The following is a 23,727-nucleotide window of genomic DNA, read 5'->3' as shown; positions in this document are numbered from 1 at the left end:
GCTCTTTCCACAGCAGGAATTTAGGTACAAAATCTAGGGCAGAAACCCAGATAACAAAACTCAAGGTAAGTGACCTGCAGAGGGGAGGGCCTAGAGCTTGTCTGATTCTTTCAGAGAGCTTCAGCATAAATCTGTAACAAGCTTCTTTGACTCAGCCAAAAACCACACTGAGACTACAGTGGGGCTGGACAGACCCAGGCAGAAAGTCCCGGGAGTCATTACCCTAAAAGGGCAGCTGGCAAAGTAAAGCGTTTCATTCAGACATGTTTAATGAAGAGGGGTAGGAGTGAGTGGGACACCAGACAGTAGGTGAAAGTTGTGTGATGGAAGAAAATAAAGGTCCTTTTCTTCCCCTTAGCTAACAGAGCCTGAAAACATTTCTTGTTTAGCTTCTTCCTCCTTCCCCATTATTTGAGGAAAGACCAAAGCCACACCAATATGTTCTCTAGGGAAAACCAGAGAAGAACTAAACTGGCTGGAGGGTGGACAGTGTGACAAATCAGGAGCCATGTGCTGGAGGAAATGAGGCAGACAGGAGAGAGGATCCCAGAACAAGATATCAGACACTAAGCGATTGTGCTAGAGAGTTGGGAAGTGGGGGATAGGGAAAGACTCCCTAAAATGTGAAAGGGCTAGAGAAGAAGGCAGAGAACGAAAAAAAGAGAGCTGTTCTAAAATGTGTCCTGGTAAACTCCCAAATGGTAGCAAGAGTCTTAAAGCAAGATGAGAATTGCTGTCTGCCCTGTGCTTCTTTAATGCAGCACTTTAAGACTAGACCATATGAGTCCCAGCTGTCCAACAGGTGAAATTAAGAGGAAGTGCATTGATGGACAAACAGCATAGCCCTGCAAGACCACCCTCATTATTGCATCTAGAGAGGGAGAGCCAGATTTGTAGAGAATAGGAGCTACATACCACTGTCAAGGCCCAAACCGCCCAACCTCAGCCCTCCCCAAAAGGCAAGCTATATGCAGACCCCTTGCATAACCCAGCTCCCCTCTCTTATACTAAATGGGGGCCCTCTAAGTGCCTGCTCCTCCCCAAAGTACTGAACTCTGTTAAGGGAAGTACCAGTGCTGCTACACCTCAATCTGATCCTGCCTCAGCCCTTGCCCCACTCATCCCACTGGCAACTTTCAGCCTTGGCTTCACATGCCATTTTAATCATGCCCTCATTCCTGCAACCCATGGAGACTTCAGGAGATGCTGCCCTCCAAGAGCTCATGCCCCAAGAAGGTGACTCTGCCTCAAACAATCAACCAGGACAGAATCAGGCCTTCCAACAATAGGAGAGCCAATTCCAGACCCAGTGGAAAAATGGAGGTAAGCCCTTGACAAAAACAGAGATAATTCCAGAAACTAAACTAGTTCAGTCTGATGAGGGAAGAGAGAGGATGCAGGCTACACCAGGGTTCTCAACTGGACTGCACATGCCAGATTTGGGGCCTCAGTCACTGAGTGGTAGAGGCCCTGTTAATTTCCAGTTCTGTCAAGCTTGGCTCACAAATAAAGCAGCTTAAATTTTCAGTACAGGGATTTGAAGACCAGGAACCTGCTGTGAGAGACAAAGATGTCAAAGTCCAAGCAAGCATCAGGGAGTCCAATGGGCAGGAGTCAAGGTCAGTCCCAGGTAGGAGCTCTCAGAAGTAGCAAAGAGGCTGGACATGACAGGAATGAGGCGATGTTGGTGGAGCACCTATCAGTTGAGGAGGACTGGTAGATGATTTTATACAACCTCTCCTTTCATCCTTTTGATAACTCCAAGGAGTGGAGCTTCCTTCACAAGGAGCTCAGCTCCACTTCACAGCTGAGGTGCCTGAGCCTTGGCTTCTCCCACATCGCAGCTAATTCGAGGTTTGGGCTTTGATCTGACAAACCTGTATGTCTGATTCTAAAACCTGGGCTTGTTCCCATATCACCCATGAGCGTGAAGCTGACAACACAAAGCAACATGGAATCAGTCTCTATAGAAAGTGTGCCACGGGGGAAACCAAAAGGTGTCTGAGATCTATGTCAAAATCACGTAGAGGGGTTGTGGGTGGTACAGCAAGTGGGAGGAGAAGTGACAGCAGATTGGCCCTATGCTCATAATGGTTGAGGCCAGAGGAGACCTGAAGGCTCAGTGTATTATCCTCTCTATCTGTGTGTATGCTTGAGATGTTCCATAGTACAGAACAAACTCTTTCAGATATGCCTTCTGAACAGTCAAGCTAGCTCACCATTTCCCCTGACCTTACCAGTCACTAAACGCATGCTTTTTGGTTTTGTGCTTCCTTTTAGTTATAAAATTGAACATTCCATTTAGCAAAGACTTCTCACACTTTTCTAGGAATTTGCTGCTGGGTAGGGTAAGCACACACATTAGGCATAGTTCCATCGAAGAGAACGTTTTCAGTAATTTCGTGGGACATAAAAATGAGAGACGTAAGCCCTTTCTCATAATATTAAATGAAAAACCAGGATATAAAACCATATTTGGATCCTAAAGTGAATTTCATTTGAATACACAAATAGAAGAAAGAAATACACTAAAACAAAAACCATGGAATTGTCTGAATTTTAAACACTTGACATTGAACATGCATTAGTTTTATGAGAAGAAAATAGTTTAAAGAAAGTTTTATGTGTGTTTTTTTTTTTTTTTTGAATGGACTCTAGAGAAACAGAACTGGATTAATTAAGCTCTTTGGTCTGTAACACTCTGTCATCATTGGTACGCCAGTGGTTTTTCAATCATTACGAAATCACTACTATTAATCAAACAACTAACATGTGCCAGGCAATGCACAGGTTATTTCTAATCTTTACAACAATCCTGAAAATTAGAGGTCTTTAATGGCCATTTTACACTGATCTTGAACTCATATCTGCTGACTCTGAAGCCCGTCTTGCTCCCTCATACATTACCACCTGCCTCTCCACCTTCTACATTCTAGAGCAGAGAAGGCATGAGAAGCAGTTCCCTGGAAATCTAGGATTAAAGGTTTATATCTGACTGTGGCTTGGGTTTCCCCTACTCTGTCATGACCCATATTGCCTAGCAGTCTGGGTCTGGCCAGGTCAGGACTGATTCATCACCATCTGGCTAAGGAGACAGTAGCCTGTTCTTCCTTCCCATGAGCTGACAAACTGTAATCCCAGAACCCTGCTCTACAATTTGTCACTTCTGAGATATAACAGGAATAGGAATGTTCTCTCAAAATAATACTTATAACAATGTGTCTTCGATTTAGTTATGGGCAATGGAAGGAGAACTCTTTCCATAAAACACTACTTCATTAAGGGGGGAAATGAGCCAAGATCACTTTCCCTCTCTCCTACAGTAGAAGCCACTACCTGGTAACCATGATGAAGCGCCTAAGGGGAAGAGGTGTCTCTAAGGATGCTAGAGGCAGACACTGAAGCCAGGGGAAAGTTGGGAATCTAGGACAGATGATAAAAAGAGGCTCCAGACAGGGTGCCTGGGAGGCTCAGTCGGTTAAGCATCCGAAGTCAGCTCAGGTCATGATCTCGTGGTCTGTGAGTTCGAGCCCCTTGTCAGGCTCTGTGCTGACAGCTCAGAGTCTGGAGCCTGCTTCAGATTCTGTGTCTCCCTCTCTCTCTGCCCCTTCCCCGCTCATGCTCTGTCTCTCTCCTTCCTTCCTTCTCTACCTCCCACAAAAAAAATAAACATTAAAAAATTTTAATAAAAAAATTTTTTTTAAATAAAAAATAAAAGAGGCTCCAGACAACTATCTAGATGGGCTTCTGGTGCTGGTGGCCTCTTGACTTAAAAGGGCATCTTGACTGGTTCATAATCTGTCCAAAGAGGAAGACCCAGTAGCAAGCCAGGTCTAGAAGTTTACAGGCTCTGAGTTGTCATAGGCCACATTTACTTCTAGATCCTCCCACTCTCTGAGTGACTCTGAGGCCAACGCAAACCTAGTCTATTTTCCTGTCGGTGAAACGTAGAGACACCTGCTCCTTGGCAGGAAGGTTTCTTGTTCTATGAAGTGTGTTGAGCAACTCAATAAAAGATATTATATACATAGCTCTATTTTACAACAAATCCCCAGAAATGGCCAAATCATTTCCCCTGGTAACTAATGCTGCCCACCACACACCAATTCCCCCGTGGGAGGTTAACCACTGTGGCGGCCCAGCTGTGCACAGATCGTGTGGCCTCTCACACTTAAACATCCCCCAGCAGAGCGCTCAGCTCCATCTGTTTTCCAGGCAGTCAGAGACTTGGGTGTCAAATGCTGCCTATTCTTGGTTTCTGCTGTGTTTTACTCAAGTTGCAAACACCAAAAGTACTTCAACCCTTCACAGCACCCTCAGCTATAACAAGGGTAGGTAGGTATCAGGCTTAGGAGAAAAAGAGCCAAGGAAAGTATTTGGGACCACTTTCTCCGTGAAAGGAAATGGAGACCTAAGAGGTGGGGTATCCCATAGAAAAAAATCGTCCACCTTTGTAAAAAGAGTAAACCAGAGCTGAGTGGGATAGAGGTTAATTCTCCCAAAACAACTATTGCTGAAGAAACTGGGGGCCTGAGTCTCTGATGGCGGGCAAAAAGTGAAAGTCACTTGTTGGTCATTGCTAAGTGATAATGGTCAGTGGCTTTGACCTCAATTGTCTGGCCACTGATTTCAGTTAGCCATAGGGATCCATAGTCAAAGGGTTCCATAGGGAACCCTTTGCAGGTTCCTCAGGTATCTGAATGAGTTCCATTCACTTTGGGCCACATGGATTTGACCAACTCCCCTTATATTTGACTGCAGTTCCAAACACCAATCCTGAAATAGACAATGCCTTATGATAATTAAAATAAGGAAAAAGAACACATTTGAACCTTAGGAATTTGCAAGAGAATTCCTGCTTTCAGTTATTTTTGCTAAACAAAGTGTTGCTTGCTCCATTTTTAAGGGAAGGGATATTTTGTAAAATAGCTAAGATGACTAAAAGGATTAGGCATCAGCTATTGGTTCAATTTTTTATTCTAATGATTCAAAAATTTCTAGCTGTGAAAAAAATTAGTAGCCCCATGTCAGGTTAATGTACCTTTGTGTGTATGTGGTTTTGGTTTATGTGGGTTTTCTGTTTTTGTTTTTGGTTGTTTTTTTTTTCTTTTTTCTTTTTTAGCATAAAGGGAAAATAGTGGGGGAAATACATGTTGTATTTTATCAAACCCCAAATATGAAAAATAGTTTAAGAGACTGCTAACACAGTTGCAGCTGGGTTCATTGAAGCCTAATTAAAATGCCGGTAACACATGATCCTGCCCAGAAGCGTGGACTATCGCTGGGCAGAAACAATGGCTGTTCACTGTACAAAATTAATAACAGCAATAGAACCTTATCATAAATGTTTTGAGTGAAGCCCCCCCCCCACCTTATTTCAAGGTTTACAAAAACCTATGATTTTCCAAGCAATGATAACGCCAGAGTAACCATGCTTAATTTCAGAATGAACAGCCAGCAATTAACATATAGTTTAGACTGCTGGACTCCTCAATAGCTAGATTAAATCCATCATTCCTTGTTCTAATAATGCCCTAGAAGCCAGGGACACAAACTTCTAAAAGGGCTATGATCTATGATTTGAAGAAGGCTAATGTCTAGGAGGTATTTATTTATTAAATAAAAATAAAAATCTAGGACTTAAATGTTATGTTTTCTGATTCACAAAAAACTGATAGAGAGATGAATGACAAATTAACTCCACACAGAAAAATAACATGAATGCTGAATAAAAGCAGATATAGAAACGAAGTTAGATATAAACCCATTTGCTTTGTGCTATAAGAAGATAGTTAAGAGAATAGAAAGGATGCTACCATTCAAAAGTATATAGTGCCCGATGTATATACTATTATACTAGTGGCAATTAAAATAGACTTTATCTGGGGCACCTGGGTTGCTCAGTTGGTTAAGTGTCCGACTTCAGCTCAGGTCATGATCTCTTAGTTCGTGAGTTCGAGCCCCATGTCAGGCTCTGTGCTGACAGCTCAGAGCCTGGACCCTGCTTCGGATTCTATGTCTCCCTCTCTCTCTGCTCCTCCCCTGCTCACGCTCTATCTCTCTCTCTCAAAAATAAATAAACATTAGAAAAAAAAATTTTTAAAGAGACTTTATTTCTTCCCTAACAATGATAGTTAATACATAAATGTGCTTACTATATGCCACACAATATTTAAGCACTTTAAATACATTAATTCATTTAATCCTCAAACAACCCCATGAAGTAAATACCATTATTATCCCCATTCTACAGATGATGAGACTGAGAAGACAGTAACTCATCCAAGTTCATTCAGCTAATAAATGATGGAGCCAGGATTTGAATCCAAGTAATCTAGCTTTAGAGACTGTTCTCAACTTCTACGTAATATTACTTCCTAATAAAAATGGTTATATTAAAAGCAAAAAACTATTATCACTGTAATCTAATTGTAATGTGTTTCTGTAATGTGAAACACCGTAATGTGTTTCTCCTAGGGGTACAGGTAAACAATTCTGAAACTGCTTTATATTTATATCATGGTTGAATAAATTAAATGGACAGTAGGAACCAGATTTCTTTATTGGAGAGGCAGTTACAGACAAGCAAGGAAAGAATACTACAAGGACCCATGTAGTGCTGGATTATAGTCAGAAACACTAGTATAAACTCATGTTTAGCTTAATATATATTATATATATATAGATGCATAGAAAAATCTGGCAAATGCCACCTTAACTAAGTGATAAAGGTTAATATCCGCAGTGATATCATGTGGATATTGAGTACCTTGTCATAGGATATGACAAGAAGGACACTCCACCACTGTGGTATTCTTCCAAATACTCATGGAAAAACATCAGACAAACCTAGACTGAGGGATATTCTGAGGATACTCCAGTATCCTCAGTACTCCCTCACTAGTACTCCGCAAGACTGTCAAAGTCATGAAAAACCAGGAAAAACTGAGAAACTGCCACAGACCAGAGGACTGGAGAGACATGATGACTAAAAGCAATGTGGTACCCTGAATTGGATCCTGGAACAGAAAGAGGACATGAGTGGATAAAACTAGTGAAGGGCAAATAAAGTCTGGAGTTCAGTTAGTAGTAATGTACCAGTTCAGTTTCTTCATTTGGACAAATGTACCAGGGTAATGCAAAATATAACATTAGGAGAACTGGGTGATGGGCATATGGGAACTTACCATGCCATCTTTGCAACTTTTTTTGTAAACCTAAAATTATCTCAAAATAAAAAGTCTATTTAAGCAATTATTATATCCTAAAATTATACCCTAAAATGGGCAATCTATGCAAAGTAAAACAACAACAACAACAACAACAACAGCAACCATGTATCATGCCAGAAAAGGAAGCTAGAAACGAGAACATAAATAATTTCACGTTAATATTAGTTTTCTGCTACTGAGAGCTACTGATAGGACTGTTATTCCTTCATTCTTCATGAGGCACTTTGAGGAAAACATGAAACTCAGCCAAATTCATTCATCCACAAATGCTTTCTGGGTACATACCATGTGCCAGACACTGTCCTAGGCACTAAGGATGCTCAGGTGAACAAGACCGATTTCCTGCCTCTAAAAACCTTCCAGTTTCATTGAGAGAGAAAAGCCAACACAAAAAATAAAACAGTATGTTAAGTCCTGCCTCAGAGGTAATTTCAAGATGGTAAGGGCATACCAGGGAGGAGCATCTGACCAATTCAATGCCAGGGCACCACATCCATGAATGAAAAATACATGAATGATCTACTGTGCCTTATGAACATCACAAGAACCCTGGTGATGGTCACATCCACCAACATTCTTCTGACAGCATAGAGCACTTTTGGGAAATACAAGTTTAACCATGCCACTCTCTTCTTTCCTTCAAGGGTTTTCCATTACTCTTAAAATCAAGACAAAGCTCCTCACAATGTGTGATGGCTAATTTTATGTGTCAACCTGGCTAGGCTATAGTACCCAGTAATTACCCACTAATCTAGGTTTTGCTGTGAAGACATTTTTAGATATGCTTAACACCTACAATCAGTCAACTTTGAGTAAAGGAGATTACCTCAATAATGTAGTGGGTCTCATCCAATCAGGTGAAGGCCTCAAGAGCAAAAACCAAAGGTTCCTAGAAAAGAAGAAATTCTTTCTCAGAAAGAAATTCTGCCTCAATATTACATCATCAACTCCTGCCTCGGTTTCTAGCCTGCCTGACTGCCAGTCTGTCTTATAAGTTTCAGATATTCGAGCTTTCTAAATTGATATAGATTATCTCATTTATAAGATTATATTATACTTATTAGCTATAGGATATATATAGGACATACATTATATATAATAGGATATAGATTATCTATTATTTTAGTTCTGTTTATATACATAAATGATATATTTATCTCTTATTGGCTCCATTTCTCTGGAGAACCCTGACTGATATACCATGAACATGTTCTTCAGGCTTCATACAGTCTGGCTCCTATCCTCCTTATCAGCTACACCTTTCACCCAACTCCTCCTTACTGTCTCTTCCCCTCACACTGTCCTTCCCCATCCTTCTCATCCTGAGTCCTTTCAACTCACCCTGTTCTCTCCTTCCACACACTGTTCTCTTTCCTTGGATCACTTTCCTTTCTTTTCCTGATTAACACCAACTCATGTCTCAACTCTTAGCTCAACTGTTGCTTCCTCAGGGGACCTTCCCTGGCCTCCCAATGTCAAACCCATTTGGCATAAGCTTTTCCTGCATAGCTGGGTAAGTTGCAACTTCAGTCTTCCTTACATGGAAGCTCCATAAACTCAAGAACTATAACTGGTTTTGCTCACTTTTTATAATTATATTGCCTAGCACAGCGCTTGGGACATAAAAGGCTCTCAGTGTGTATTTGTTTAATGAATGTCAACATAGATGATATAATTGCAAAAAACTGCCCCTCTTCATGGACACAGCCTCTGAAGTTCTTACAGGTAGAATCCAGTGGCCCAGTCCTCTTGACAACTCGTCAAGCTGAAACTCAAGGCCAAAAAAAAAGGGGAACTCAGGGAGGCAGTCAAAGCAGGCAGAAGGAGGGGGCTTTACTTGCGGGAGACAGAAATGTCTGTGCAGATGGGCTGGAGGTGGTCAGTGTGGCTGCAGCCTCACGTTGACACTGACTTCCCTAAAAATACCACCTGCCTCTTAACCCAAACCAGGGTTTATGTAATGACATTTCCCACTTATTACCAGCTGCCAAATGTTGAAACTCTCAGAAGTACCTTTTTTAAGTCTTAAAAGAAATACCAAAAATAAAAATATCAATTCTAACCTATTAAAGAGAAAATGAAAAGAATAAAGATTTATCTTTATTAAAAAAAAAAAAAAAAAAAAAGCTCAAACCTGAAAAACACTGAGCCCTGGCTGAATTTTGGTTAACAGAAGCAAGTGATTATTTCCTTTTTGTTGTTGTTTTTAAAGATTTTAAACTAATCTCCACACCCAATATGGGGTTCAGACTCACAACCCCGAATGAGATCAAGGGTCACATGCTCTACTGACTGAGCCAGCCAGGCGCCCCGATCATTACATTTCTTTAAGTTATTTTTACCCTGAGTTACCTGCACTGGACAAGCTGGCAAAGTTTACAAAACACCAGACCCCCTGGGTCACATTTCCAAAGTTGGTAGCTACAAGTGATTCCTCAATACAATCTGTGACAACTTTAGAGCCTGCCTTCAAATTCATTGATCTTCCCATTGATGGGTAAGGTCTATATGACCTGCTCTTGAATCTGGGCAGTCTGTGACTCACTTGTATCCAATAAAATGTGTTCGAAGTGCTTCTGTGTGACTTCTGGGGCTTGATTACAGATGACAAATGCAGTTCCATCTGGGTCACAGGGACAGTCATCATTGGAGCCCTGAGCCAATAGGTAAGAAGTGACACTACTCACATGCTGTGAAGAAGCCCAGCCACACAGGGAGGCTATGAAGGATGCTCTAGTTGGCAGTCCTAGTCTTCAAGTCCTCCTCACCCAGGCACTAAATACGTGAGTGAACGAGTTGTCAGACGATTCTAGTCCCCAGCTGTTGAATCAACCCCAGACTTTGAGTTTTCCTAGCTCAGACATGGGGAAGGGGAAGCTTAAACAAGTCATTCCCATTGTGCCCTTTCCAAATTTCTGCCTCAAAAGCATACCAGGGGCTCCTGGGTGGCTCAGTCAGTTAAATGTCTGACTTCGATTCAAGTCACTATCTTACAGTTGGTGAGTTCAGGCTCCACATCAGGCTCTCTGCTGCTCAGCAAGGAACCTGCTTTGGATCCTCTGTCCACCCCCCTGCCCCTGCTCCTCCCCCCATTCACAATCACGTGCACACTCTCTCAAAAAATAAACATTTTTTTTAAAAGCATACAAAAATAGTTATGGCTTTGTGCCCACTGTGTTTAGAGTGGTGTTGGTTTTGTTGCAATAGCAGCCAGAACAATATAAAAATGAAAAATCTGAGTTATTTCTTCGATGTAAAAATAAGTGTCCAACTTTTTTCCAAGAAGTCAACACCCATCAACAGCTTTTACCTTTGACAAATTCAAATGTAAACAAACAAATAAAAGATTGGATTCCAAACAGCTTTACCTAGTCAGAGAGGAAAGGATTATGTTTGAGAAAGGGACAGTTCAATCAGTGTTCAACGAATGAATAAAGGAATCGCTCAAAGAGCCATGACAATGTTTAGGTGAAGATACAGTAGAAGGCAAAGGATTGTTTTCCAGGATCAATGGTAACCTTAGCTTCCAGTTCAAAAAATTCAATCCTACAGCAATCTCTAGGGCTTATCCTTGTGTTCATATTCCATCATATTTAATACTAATTATCAACAACCAAATCACATGCAAAGGACATGTATATGTTACATACACAGATACAAAAGTGAGCTGAGTAACAAACACATTTGTGGCAGAAAGAATCAAAAGTATTTTGATAAGCTAGAATAATGAAGCAAGATAAAACACCAGTGGCTGGAGTAAGATTATTCCAGAGGGCAGTTGAAAATTATTCAAGGACTACAGAGTCTTCTGGGAGAGCTGGTGGATTCATCCTGGAGTTAATAGGAAACCACAGAATTCTTTAGAATAGAGAAGCATTGTGATTATAAGATTGAATATTGAAGAACAGAAGGAAGAAAGCCCATTTAATGCTTAGGAAATTTTCACAGTCCCAGAACAATGAAAATCTATGGGTCTGGGCCAGTCTGGCCATAGTGAGAGGAAAAGAAGCAGGAGGTGATTTGGTGGCCTGACCGGGAAGACCTGGGCAGCCGAAGGGGCATCAGGAGTAGAGGTGACCAAGAGCCAAAGAAGACCCAGAGGCCCTGAGTGAGAGGTCAGTAGAGCTCATGGCAACAGAAAAAAATGTAAGAGCAAGTATGCCTGGAGAAGACAAAAAAGAGCTCGGTAGGAATCTACAGACTCTGAAATAGCGCTAGTGAGACAATTAGGTCAAAAGAGCCAGTGGAGGGGCGTCTGGGTGGCTCAGTCAGTTAAGTGTTCGACTTCTGCTCAGGTCATAATCTCACAGTTTACGAGTTTGAGCCCCGTGTCAGGGTCTGTGCCGACAGCTCAGAGCCTAGAGCCTGCTTCAGATTCTGTCTCCCTCTCTCTCTGCCCCTGCCCCACTTGTGCTCAGTCTGTCTCTCAAAAATAAATAAACACTAAAAAAAATTAAAGAAAAAAAAAGAGCCAGTAGAAAATTGGAGACCTTGCATCAAGGTTTAGAGGAGAAGATAGGCCTAGAGAATGGATTTGGGAATCATCAGCCTGGAGGTAATACCTAAACCCATTAATGAATTTCCATATTTTCACCATGTTAGACTAGGTTAAATCTCTGGCCTTCATGCAATATCATAGCTCAGGATGAAATATCGTGACAATCTTTTTCATGTAGTGAGCTGCATAAGTAGGTCTAGTATACCACATCCATTTTATTGGTAACAATTAAGTGACAAAATATGAATTGCCAAGCATATCTATATTTGTATTGCCTCTCAATAGATTTTGAGCTATTCCTACCTCCTTCAACTGACAGTATTGGCTACAGAAATTAACAACCATTTTTAATGCTTTTAAAGAATATCTGGGTGGGCCACTCTCCCTATTGCTCCCCACTTGAATAAATTGTAAGAACACCAAGAGCTTTTGTGGAGCCAAAAGAACCAAAGAATGTGCAGCTGGAGGTATCAGCTGTGCATATCTAATTCTGGCCAAAGTAACTCCCCAGAGTGTCCAGCTGTAGAGACAGAAAGAAAAAGAGAAGAAAGAAAATAATTTAGTCAAGGAAGTCAACAGCGGCTAAAGGTTTGAATTGGCCACAGAGCACTATTACGGGCGGGTACCAGAAGACAGGCTGCTGCCACCACCACATTTGGGTAACTTAAACTGCAAAGTGCACATCTGTCTGTGACCATCTGTCTGAGAGCCTGCTGGGGGGCAGAGGCATGGTGAAATACAATGACCTTAAATGGGAATGAGATAAGATAAGGAGAGGAAAATATGTAAGGAATCTAATTGACTTTACTTAGAAAGAGACAGCAAGTTGAAAGAAAGTGTGGGATGGGGTCTCCTTAAATAAATTATGACTCAGCAAGTGCCATTTTATCTCTCTAAGAAAATAATTACAGGAAAGCAATGTTTCCTGAAAAGAGACTCTGTGAATGAGCCCATTTGGAAGAGTGACAGAGATTTCTGGCAGATGAAGGGTAGCCCTGCAGGACTTCCCCAGGGAGGACGCAGCCTGAGCTCAGTCAGGTACCGAGCTGAAGCATTATAATCATGCACTTGGAGAAAGCACTGGAACCTGCTTTCCTTGGCCTCCATGACATCTAGTATATTCCAAGAGCTATTTGTCCTCTGACATCTCCCAGCCACCCTTCTGTCACTTTCACAGGTTTCTCTTCCTCTGCCTGTTCTTCATACTGGAGATCCTCTGGGCTCTAAGCTCTCCTCTCTTCCCATTCACTCTCCTTAGAAGGTCTCATCTGCTCCTTGGCTTTAGGGTCATTCATGTGTTGATGACTCTCAAATATTTACTCTCATCTAGATCTCTGGTCTGAGCTTAGACCTGGACAGCAACTGCCCACTGGGTATCTCCTCCTGAGCACTGTACAAACTCAACTTGTCTAAGATTGAACTCACAGCTTTCTCCTAGAGATCTATGCCTCCTCTACTGTTTCCTATCAGTAAATTCCACCACCATTTACTCCTTATTAGGAGTCCTCATTTGAATGCTCTTTCCCTTGGTGCACACATCAACCATACCCCAGTGTCCCAAACTAATCCACCACTCTCCAACCCCATGTCCATTATCCTAAGGCCAAGGAACCACCATCTTTCATTTCATTATCACAACAGCCTTCTGACTTGTCTTCCCCTCTGTGATCTTCATTCTTCCTTACTTCATCTATCTACCCAGTCTATTCTCAAGCACTCAATCTGGAACAAATGCCATCATCTCACTTCTTCAGCCTAAAATTCTTCCATGGGTTACTACTGCTCTGAGGATAAGGTCCAAATTCATTAATATGATTTGCATAATTGGCCCATCTCACGTTCTTACACCTCTCCTTTGCCTCCCTTTAAACTCTACTCTCCAGCCATGCTCAGTGTTTTCTAGTCCCTTGAACCCACCAAAATCCTCCCTCAACTACAGGCTTTTATATACATTGCCTGGCATTCTCCTTTTCTTTGCCAAAAATGGATATTCATCCTTCAGGTCCCAGCTGAAAAAGAACTTCCCCAAAGGGGCGCCTGGGTGACTCAGTTGGTTAAGCTTCTGACTCTTGATTTCAGCTCAGGTCATGATCTCACGGCTCCTAAGATCAAGTCCCAGTGTCGGGCTCTGTGCAGCCATATTCTCTCCCTCTTCCTCTGCTCTTCCCCTGCTCTTTCTCTCTCTCAAAAAAAAACAAATAAACTTAAAACAAACAAACAAACAAACAAACAAACAAAAAAACCCTTCCTCTGACAAGCCTTCTTTGAACAGTCTAGTCTGGGATAAATGGCCTGCAGTGAACTCCCAAACACCCTGTATTTTTCCCCATCAAACCACACTCTATTGTTAATGCCTATTTACATATCTTTATCTTCCAGTAGACCTTGAGGTTCATGAGGGCAGGAAGCATGTATGTTTTATGGGCAATCATATGCCCAGCATTTATGCCAGTATTATATGTTAAATGATTACTAGACTCTCTGATCAGCAGCAGAACTCTGCCAGGTCTAGGTCAAACAATGTCTCCTCAGAGAATCAGAAAGATTTCCAAAGTTCCTTTGTCTAAGATGAGCTACAGAATCTCCAGAAACAACCACTCCCTGACGTGTGGCCAACAGGAGTCTACTGAGAGACTCTCAGCTGCAACTCATTGCAAAGCTCTATGCCAAGCACATAATAATCTCTTCACTTCCAGCAAGGGACATAAATAAATGAAGAATCTTTCCTTTGGGATCAGAAGACTAGGGAGGCAGAATATAAAGCAGAAAAATCTGAAAGGCCTCAGAGTCTTCCTAGAGTAGTCTGTATTGTACTGTTCCCTAAGTCAGTGGTTTCAAAACTTGAGACTATATCAGAATCACCTGGAGGACTTGTTAAAGCACAGATGTCTGGGCTCGACCCCCAGAGTTTCTGATTCAGTAGGTCTGGGATGGAGCCAGAAAATTTGCATTTCTAACAAGTTTCCAGGTGATACTGATGCTGGGGACTACAACCTTGAGAACCACTGCACTAAACATTTGAGTCACTCCTCTTAGTCATACAAACATAAGTAGACCTCCACTGTGCTGGGGGAGGGGATCACCTTTCCTAAACCCCTGGAGAGGAAGATCTCACTGCTGGGCAGGAAGTGGGGAAGTTTGCACAGGAATTAAAGAGCCTCTGGGCAACAAGAAATCAGAAAAGCAAAACTCCAGTCCCTTCTGTATTGAGGTTGAAGGTTATTAGAACCACTCTGATAACTTAGGACCATTCAAATTACAATAATTCTTCAAGAAAAGGACATCAGGAGCCTTATTGCAGTGGCACCTACCCAGCATTCATTCATTCTTCCGAAAACAGCTCATTTTCCTCTGGGGAACTACCATTCCCTCATTCTCGGCCCTTATGATTCACATAAGACAGACTTAACCCCCTGGGCACAGGGAAGAGCCTCAAACATAGGTCTGTGCAATAAGTGTGTGCCACACCCAGCCCACAATGATTGGTTCAGAGCTGGCATGACACAAGTTGGTCTAATGAGAGTCAGCCCTAGACAGCCATTGATACTGTTCAGACAGGGACCCTCTTTTTCCTCTGGAGTTTGCCAAACTAATAAGAGGAAGTCTGAGGCTTCTGGTAGCCATTGCCACCAGAGGGAAGAGTGTGACAGAGAAGAACACCAATACTGAAGAAAATTCAGCCAAGAGATGAAAGAGACGTACTCCTGACATCATCATCTGGATCTAGCAGGGCCTGACGTTAAAAAAAAACCCTGAACTTGAGCTGAATTTCTGCCATGGAAAGTCTTGACTAATGGAATTCTACAGTAAACCCTTGCATTGCTCTGACCTAGGATGTTTAAGTAACCAACTGCTCTAGTGGTTTCTCTCAAGAAAGACAGAACTGCCAGGCCCACAGATTTACTAGGCCCCATGGGACTCCATGGAATAAATTTTTTTCCTAACAAATCAATTCTCTAGCATGGCACTTAGCCTCAACGCTGCTTCCTTGCCTTCCTTACTCTTCTCTATGAGGTCCCTGAGTAAAATAACTATGCACTCTGTAACAGGTTTTTTTGGTTGTCATGCAAGGTGGCTGGCTCACAGGTACTCAATTAAATGGTTGCAAAGAGCCTTCAAAAGAAAAATAACAAGTTTGGGTCTGATTAGTCTGCCTCCAAAAGGAATGGAAAAAAAAAAAGAGAGAGAGAGAGAGAGGGGTCAAGGGGAACAAGGCACCCTGGAAGTAATACTAAACTAAAACAGGTAGTAACTTGCAAAGATGAGCTTCCAAAGTCAGCTAAATCTTCACTCTAGAATATTTCTAACTAAATCCCAATTCCCACTAGAAGCTTCACCATTTTTTTTTCCTTTTCAAAAGCCATTGCGGAGGAGGGGGTGCCAGAGAATGACAGCTAAGATGGTGACTCCCACATAAGTCAGCTTCCTCTTCCCAAATCAGTTTCCAGAAACTCTGCCACATCATACGAGGAGAACCCCCCCCCCCCCCACCTCCCAGCTTCTAGCTCAAAGGAAAGTCTCAGAGTCTTGGACAAAAATGACAGCAGCCCTCCTTTGGTGGCTTCCAACGATAAATAGCTTCCTGCCCTCACGAACCCTGAACTCATGGAAAAGAATTACTACCTAGAAAAGAGAAGCCAGGAAAGGTTTATAAGTATACCTGGCACAGGGTCTGTCCCTCACATCTTCATAGTGACATGTGCCTGTTGCCTCCTGAGGAGTCTATCAGAGCCACTGCGCACAGCTGTGGTCACGGACTCTTCGAAAATGGGGCCAAGAAGTGGCCCATCTTTCTGACATCAAGAGACCTGCCATGGAAGAAAAACAGAAACAGCACAGATGCCTTTTCAAATCCTTGGGGATGTCCTGAGATTAGCAGCTTTCCTCTGTGTCGGCCTCAAAGACTTCCTTCACAATTGTTCATAAGCTAGCTCAAGGGATAGGCAGTGAAGTTCACTAAAACAAAAACATAACTCAAACATTCCAAACAGCTGGTGGAAATTGTGACTGTTTTAGAGGAGCTGACTTATCTAGCTGAGTCAAAACAAGTGTGAGCGCTTCAAACAGGCACGAGATCAGAAACAAAATTAGGTGTTTATTGAGTGCTGTCCCTCTTGATTTTTTTTCTCCCTTGCCGGACATGAATCTCCTTCCTTAGCTTCATTCTGACAAGGAATAAAATCCTTCATGATCGAAGAATGGACATTTGGGGAAATTCAATTTAAAATAAGGTTTTTAATTATAAAAGTAGTTAATGTTACAGAAAATTTAGGGGAAACGCAACTATAAATAAAATAAAAATCACCTGTAATCCCGTTGCAACTGTTTTCATTTTGTTCTTTTGACTTACACACATAGCACACAATTTTCAATCTATGTATCTTTACTAAATGACTCATTTTAATTCTGATTTTTCACCTCATACATTATGACCACTTCCCCAGGTCATTGATCTATTCCTCCACAATATTTTTCTGTCTGCAAATGAACACTGTCAGTTATGTAGCTAATGCCAATTGTGAACACTTAGGATACTTCCAAGTGTAACATTTTAAACACTGTTGTGAAGAATATCCTTTTGATAATCTTCGCACAGGTACCTAGTTAGGAAATTTACTTTCTCTTTTAGGGCACTAAAATTCAGGAAATACCATGGCTGGTAATTAGCACTGAAGGAGTATAGCCCCTTTCTCCCTGAGACCTTCTGCCAATTGTCTCCCTTTCCATATTTTCAGACCAGTTGGACAGCTACTGTTAGAACGTCAAGGCCTTCCTAGTTTCATTGAAGTCTTGCTTTCAGTCAAGTTAATAGTCTCTTCAGTTTGCAATGCACAAACATTGAAGTAACTTTTTTAAACTTACGGCAAGAAATAAAAGCAAATAAATATTAGGAGAGATCACTAACTCTGTTAGGAAAAATAAAATACCGAATTACATCAAAAACAGGTATCAGGCTGATTACACTGGGCAACTCAACTTTATCTTCCAGAAAACTCTCAAATTTAGATAATTTATAGCAGGTTTTTACAACCACAGGAAACTAGCTAAAATTTTCCACTTTCTTATTTTTCTTATTTTCTAATTCAAAAAGTGAAATGAAACATTCCAAAGCAGAAGACTCTTAAATGGCATTATTACCTCTCATTCTAGATTTACTGCCCACATTGAACAACAATGGCTTCTGTATTGGCACAAACCATCCAGCCACTCACCATCGGGGGATGAATCACTCCCCATGAAAAATCATTCCAGAATTGGGATAACAGAGAAGTTTACCTCCCGCCAAAATTTCAATAAATGCTGGTAAATTTGGGGGAAATCATGATCATGAAAGCCTGCAATGGTTTCAGAGAGAGTCTCTTAGTAGTTCCTGCCCTCTCCGCTCTCTAAAACAGTGTAAGCCACTTCATGCACACACACACACACACACACACAAACAGCCCCTGCCAGTTTCCCTTAAAAGTCTCGTTCTCTTCATCACCACTGAGTGGAATTAAAAACAGTTGGTCAAGCTCCACTAATCGACAGCTGCTTGCAATTAGATGAAGCATTTAGAGCCATTCTCTTAACTACCTTCCCAACTGCCTAACCATTCAGCATGAGCAATACACCGTGACAATTTGCCAGAATGTTTAACTTATCTCCATCTCTAGTGGTTTCTATACCCTCCTTATTTTCTTCAGTCTTCCCACACACTGTCTGACTCCTCCAGTTCCTCTTGTTAAATTAGGGGTATACAGAGAAGGGATTAGTTGAAACCAGGTCGAGCTGCTTTGTGCTAAGATGGAAAATTCTACCCAGGCAACTATTAGAGGGCAGAGTAGCTCTTGATGTTTCTCAAAGAGAAGGGGGCGGGGGTGGGAGATGCCTTTTTTCTTTTCTTTTCTCTTCCTTTATTTTTTTTTTTAAACACTGAACTAGAAAGTTCACTGTAATTTTTCTCCTTCAGGGTGATAAGGAAAAACAAGTTACTGGGCTTTTATAAACTCTTTCCAATTCTCATAACTTATAAGCATTAACTTTAGAATAGAGACAAAACATACAGATCACTTTATTCGATTTTGTTCTTTATAAACTAGGCATCCAGAGCATAGATGCTTTTTCCAACGTCACAGAAAAAAGTGGCAGAGCGTGGACTGAATCCAACTCTTCCGATTCTTGGTCCAGATGGATTTCTGCCACTCGAACTCCCTTCTCTAAAGAGAAAATCTTCCCATCTCTAGAAGAAACCAGAGGCCAGGACTTGCCCTATTCAAAGGGGTAAAACTACAGTCCTCCTTAGCTTCTCTAGCCAGAAACCTATCTTAGAGCATAAAGTGGAAAAGAGAAACAGACATGATACGGTTTCTCTTGCAATTATTTTTCTCACTACACCATGCGCGCACACACACACACACACAGGAAAAAGACCATCCACAAACTTAACCATATTTAATGTTTGTTCTCCATCTCAACCTCCCTGAGGTTCATCCCCATCCTACACTCATTTGACCAATTTTGTGGTAGAAGGTAGGAAGGGGAGAGAAAAGAAATAGGAGATATGGGGGCAGGGCATCAGTAGAAGGGAGCAGCTATACCCACTCAAAATTCAAGGAACTAGAATGAGAGCTAAGACAAGAATAGGAGCCCTCACACCTTGGACCTCATGCTCACAGCCCTGCTTTTCCTTTCTCCACTCTTCCTGAGGCTAATCCTATCATCTCCAGAAACCTTCTCACAATCTCAGACCTCCAGTCCAGTCTTTCAGTCTTGAAGCCTTTTCTCTGCATGTGCAGGCACACTAGAACGTCAATCTGCTTTCTCCTTAAACTCCTATTTCCTTTATACTTACAATAGAAAGTTATCCCATTCCTGCTTCAAAGTCTTTTTGTTGATCATTTCATTATGCTTCTCTATACTATGTTCCTATAATATGTTCCTTCTATATATGTACATAGATAATATGTCCCAGCTCCATTTAGATAGAGAGATATAGATTATAGATAGAGATAGAAATGTTTAAAACTTTCCTATGGCCATGATGTTCTGTTAAAAAATATATATAATATATAAATATTTATATATTATGAATAATTATAATTAAGTAATATAATTAATTAATATATATTAAAATATATACAATATATAAATGTATATATACACTTATTACAAATGTAAGTTGGTCAATATATATAATATATATTATATGGCTCTTTCCCATCTTGCAAGAGGGCAGGTGAAAAGGCTGAGAAACCAGATATGAAGGAGAAGAAAACTGAAGCCAAGAAGGCTGAAGCAAAGTTAAAAAGTGTAACTTCAAGACCAGAACACTCAACAGGGTAAGCCTCAGTGCAACCAAAATCCCATCCTAGTCAAAGGACTTGGCAAATATTCCTGATCTGCTATGTACAAGAGGAAATAGCAGCTAAATTCAGGATTGAAAAAAAAAAGGACAATGTTCTTGCTACTGTCACAAAACCAGCTGGTGGTAACAAGAATGGTGGTACCAACTAGTTAAACTTCACAAAGTGCCCAGACACAATCCTACTGAAGATGTTCCTCAAAAGCTGTTGAGCCACAGCAAAAACCCCTCAGACAGCAGGTGAAAAAACTGAGCTACAATCACTCCCGGGACCATTCTGATCATCCTCTCTCAGCACCACAGAAGTAAGAGGGTGATTTTCTCAAGGCATCTGAGCAGGGGCTTGCCACTTGTGACTGGACCTTTGATCCCCAATCCAGTTCTCTACATAGAACACAAAAGAAATTTGTCATCACCACCCCCACCAAAACTGATATCATTGGTGTGAAATCCCAAAACATCTCACTGATGACTTCTTGAAGTCAGCATCTCAGTGAGCCCAGACACCAGGAAGATGAAATCTTTGACAGAGAAAGACAAGCTCATAGAGCAAAGTGATTCAGCAGTGGACACCCAAATTCTGCCAAAAATCAAAGCTGTTCCTCAACTCCAGGGCTACCTCCATTCTGTGTTTTCTCTCGCAAATGTAGTTTATCTTCATGGTGTTCTAAATCACTTCCAAAGAATCTATAACTGATTCTTATCAGCATAAATAACTGATACATTTTTTAAATTATTCTGGTTGGTGTTAGTGTAAGATTTATTTCAAATGTAAGCTGGTCAACATGACAATAAGTATATATAAATCTTAGAGATAATTATTAAATATGTAGATACCTTGTATTGGAAATCAATCTCTTAATGAATTCAATGACACTGGGTTTTATCCCACTTCAGGTATCTATGATTTGTTGTTACTTAATGCTACACTGTGGCAGTTTTCAGAATCCCTTCTTTTCCCAATTTTTCATTTCCAGAGAGGTCAGCACTAAAAAAGTGCTTGTTTCATCTACCTAAATATATAGAGGAAATAAAAGATTTCTTACAGTGTTGACCCTAAATTCCAGGGTGTCCTTCCTAGTTACATACCAAAATGACAAAGTGGTCCATCATCAAAAATCATTTTTAAAGCCCTAACTGCTGACTGGATAGTTAGGGCCTCCTTCAATTTTGTGGAAAACCAAGAACTGGAGACCAATTGCCTTGAGAATAGATTTGGGGTTTACTTCCATGATAAGAGTTACTCATTTTTTCCACACCATCGTCAAGCTTTTGAGTTATTCCTTATTTCACCTCCCACATGATTTTACACTCTAGGACAAGGCACCCTAGCAAGATTCACTAGGAAATAAATATGACTTTATTCAGAAAGAGATAGGACAGGTAAATGAGGCCTTCGGGTAGATCTATTTTAGGAGAGCACTTAAAGATGATTCTCTCAGAACTATATATGCCTGCACACCCTTAGAATTTCTCCACGCACCCCAGGAATATGCATATCCCAATGTGAATGCCACTAGGCTAAAGACCCTGTATGATCTAGCCCCTACCTGCTTTCCAATCTCCTTTCAAACCCTTCTTTCCTCCATGTTTTCAGTTCCTCTGGGTCCTTGAGCACATAGGTCCTGCTGCCTAAACATCACTATCTCAGAGACACCTTCTCTGACCATCCAACACAAAATAGGTTTCCAGGGCATTCTCTCTTGAAGTTCTCCAACTCTTCTCCTTCCTAACACTTATCACAACTTGCCATCATGCATCCATTGGTATTTATTTTAGTGTCTAATGTGATCCCCTGCCAGCACCTTTAGCATCAATTAAGAACTTGTTAGAAAAGCAAATTCCCAGGCCCTACCCCACACCTGCTCAACAGATCTCTGAGTGAAGGTCTAAAGCAATCTGTGTTTTATGAAGCCTTCTAGGTGTTTCTGATGCCACGATCATCTGAAAACCTGTACTGACTCATATCCTCCATGAAAGTAAAGACTGTGTCGGCTTTTTTCAACACTTTACCTCAGGACTTCACCTAGTGGCCAGCATATAAGAGATGCTCCATAGATATAGGTTGTTGACTAAGACAAAAGTTTGCCCATAGTAAGAAATACATTTATATAGTGACCCATTATATATGTGGGAATTGATACATATATAATAAAAGTTTCACAAAATAATATCCTTACTACATACCATGCACTGCAAACATTCCCCATCTTATTCTATTTGTTCTATTTCTTTCCTTTTCTTTTTGCCTTTCTTTCTTTCTTTCTTTCTTTCTTTCTTTCTTTCTTTCTTTCTTTCTTTCATTTTTTTCTGCTGATAAGAGGACCACACTGCACTGATGAGTTTTATGTGCAATATGAAAAACCCTAGTCATTGAGGCTGTGCTAAAGATATTCATTCCCATGCATGGCGGGAATTCTGTTATTCTTGTAATCTGGAATCCTCTTACCCACCACATATCCTCATACCCAAATCCTACTGATTCTTTAAAGCCCACCTCTCATAGTAGATTTTTCTGTTATGAAAGTAATGTTTCCCTCTTCTGAATTCCCACATTTTCTCTGTACCTACCTTATAATTTGTCTTGCTTTCTCTCTCTTTTTTTAATGGTTTTTTTTTAATTTTTATTTTTAAGACAGAGAGAGACAGAGCTTCAGTGGGGAAGGGGCAGAGAGAGAGAGAGGGAGACACAGAATCCAAAGCAGGCTCCAAGCTCTGAGCTGTTAGCACAGAGCCCTACGAGGGGCTTGAACTCATGGACCACGAGATCATGACCTGAGCCAAAGTGGGATGCTTAACCGACTGAGCCACCCAGGTGCCCCTTGCTTTCTTTTTTTAATATAGTGTTTATTAACTTTTCCTATTAAACTTAATCCTTGATAGCAGAATTCATATCCGATTCATCTTTGTACCCTTCACAGCATTCCGTGTATAAGCAAATAATATTTCCTAAGTAAATTAAATATTCAAGGAGGGAGCAGTTAGTTTCATTTACAGTTCTGTGGAAAAATATTTGAAAGGGAAGTAGGGTTTCAATGGGGGGCTGAGAGAGGGAGGGCATGTGAGGAATAGGGAACTGTGTGGACAGTGCCCAAAACAGAAAAGCACAGGGACCATTCAGGCAATGGTATATGTGTAGTAGAGGAAAGGCTTGAAAGGCAGATGGGGTCAGAGGGCAGAGCACCTAAGACTTTATTCTTCAAGGAAACGGGAAGTATCACAGGTCTATGGCTGCTTTTCTGTTTTCAAAAATAATGATGAAAGGAAGATGAAAAAAAGCAAGATGAAAGAAATATAATAGTGAGGTGGCCATGAAAACGCACACTCAGATCTCTAGCAGCAGGCAGCATATTCACTGACCACTCAAGCCACTGCTCCTGTGGATCCACCACCATGTTCGGGCTGGGGACACACTTTTTTGGCTGCCCCCAACCAATGACTGGGGGTACATGCACTGACCTGCTGCTATGGAACGACTGGACTCCTCCAATTTTGGCTCAAGGACTCCCAGTTCACCTGGCCACAATTTTATTAGAACTGCAGTGCAGTCTGAGCTTTCATATGCAACTCTGCTTCTTTCCTCCAGTCAGATCTGTAATGCAGTGTGAAGGTTCCCCTGACACTCCTGCCTCATCACCTTAACCCTTCCCAGGCAT

The 23,727-nt window shown here is 41.2% G+C and overlaps 1 long non-coding RNA gene and 1 pseudogene across 2 annotated transcripts in view; one reads left to right on the top strand and one right to left on the bottom strand.

The window, feature by feature from the left end:
- Positions 1-17,707, bottom strand: part of LOC128315564 (uncharacterized) — a 310,565-nt gene extending 292,858 nt beyond the window's left edge. For both annotated transcript variants that reach the window (XR_008298433.1, XR_008298432.1), the window contains exons 1-2: positions 16,391-17,707; positions 8,059-8,121 (exon numbers count right to left, since the gene is read on the bottom strand). This is a non-coding gene — a long non-coding RNA (uncharacterized LOC128315564). The remainder of the gene's footprint in view (positions 1-8,058; positions 8,122-16,390) is intronic.
- Positions 17,708-17,904: 197 nt separating this feature from the next.
- On the top strand, positions 17,905-20,768 carry LOC106978872 (60S ribosomal protein L6-like; annotated as a pseudogene).
- The last annotated feature ends 2,959 nt before the right edge of the window (positions 20,769-23,727 follow it).

This window comes from Acinonyx jubatus, chromosome B2, assembly GCF_027475565.1.
Source record: "Acinonyx jubatus isolate Ajub_Pintada_27869175 chromosome B2, VMU_Ajub_asm_v1.0, whole genome shotgun sequence".
Taxonomy (NCBI): domain Eukaryota; kingdom Metazoa; phylum Chordata; class Mammalia; order Carnivora; family Felidae; genus Acinonyx; species Acinonyx jubatus.
This window is presented reverse-complemented; position numbering and strand designations above follow the sequence as displayed.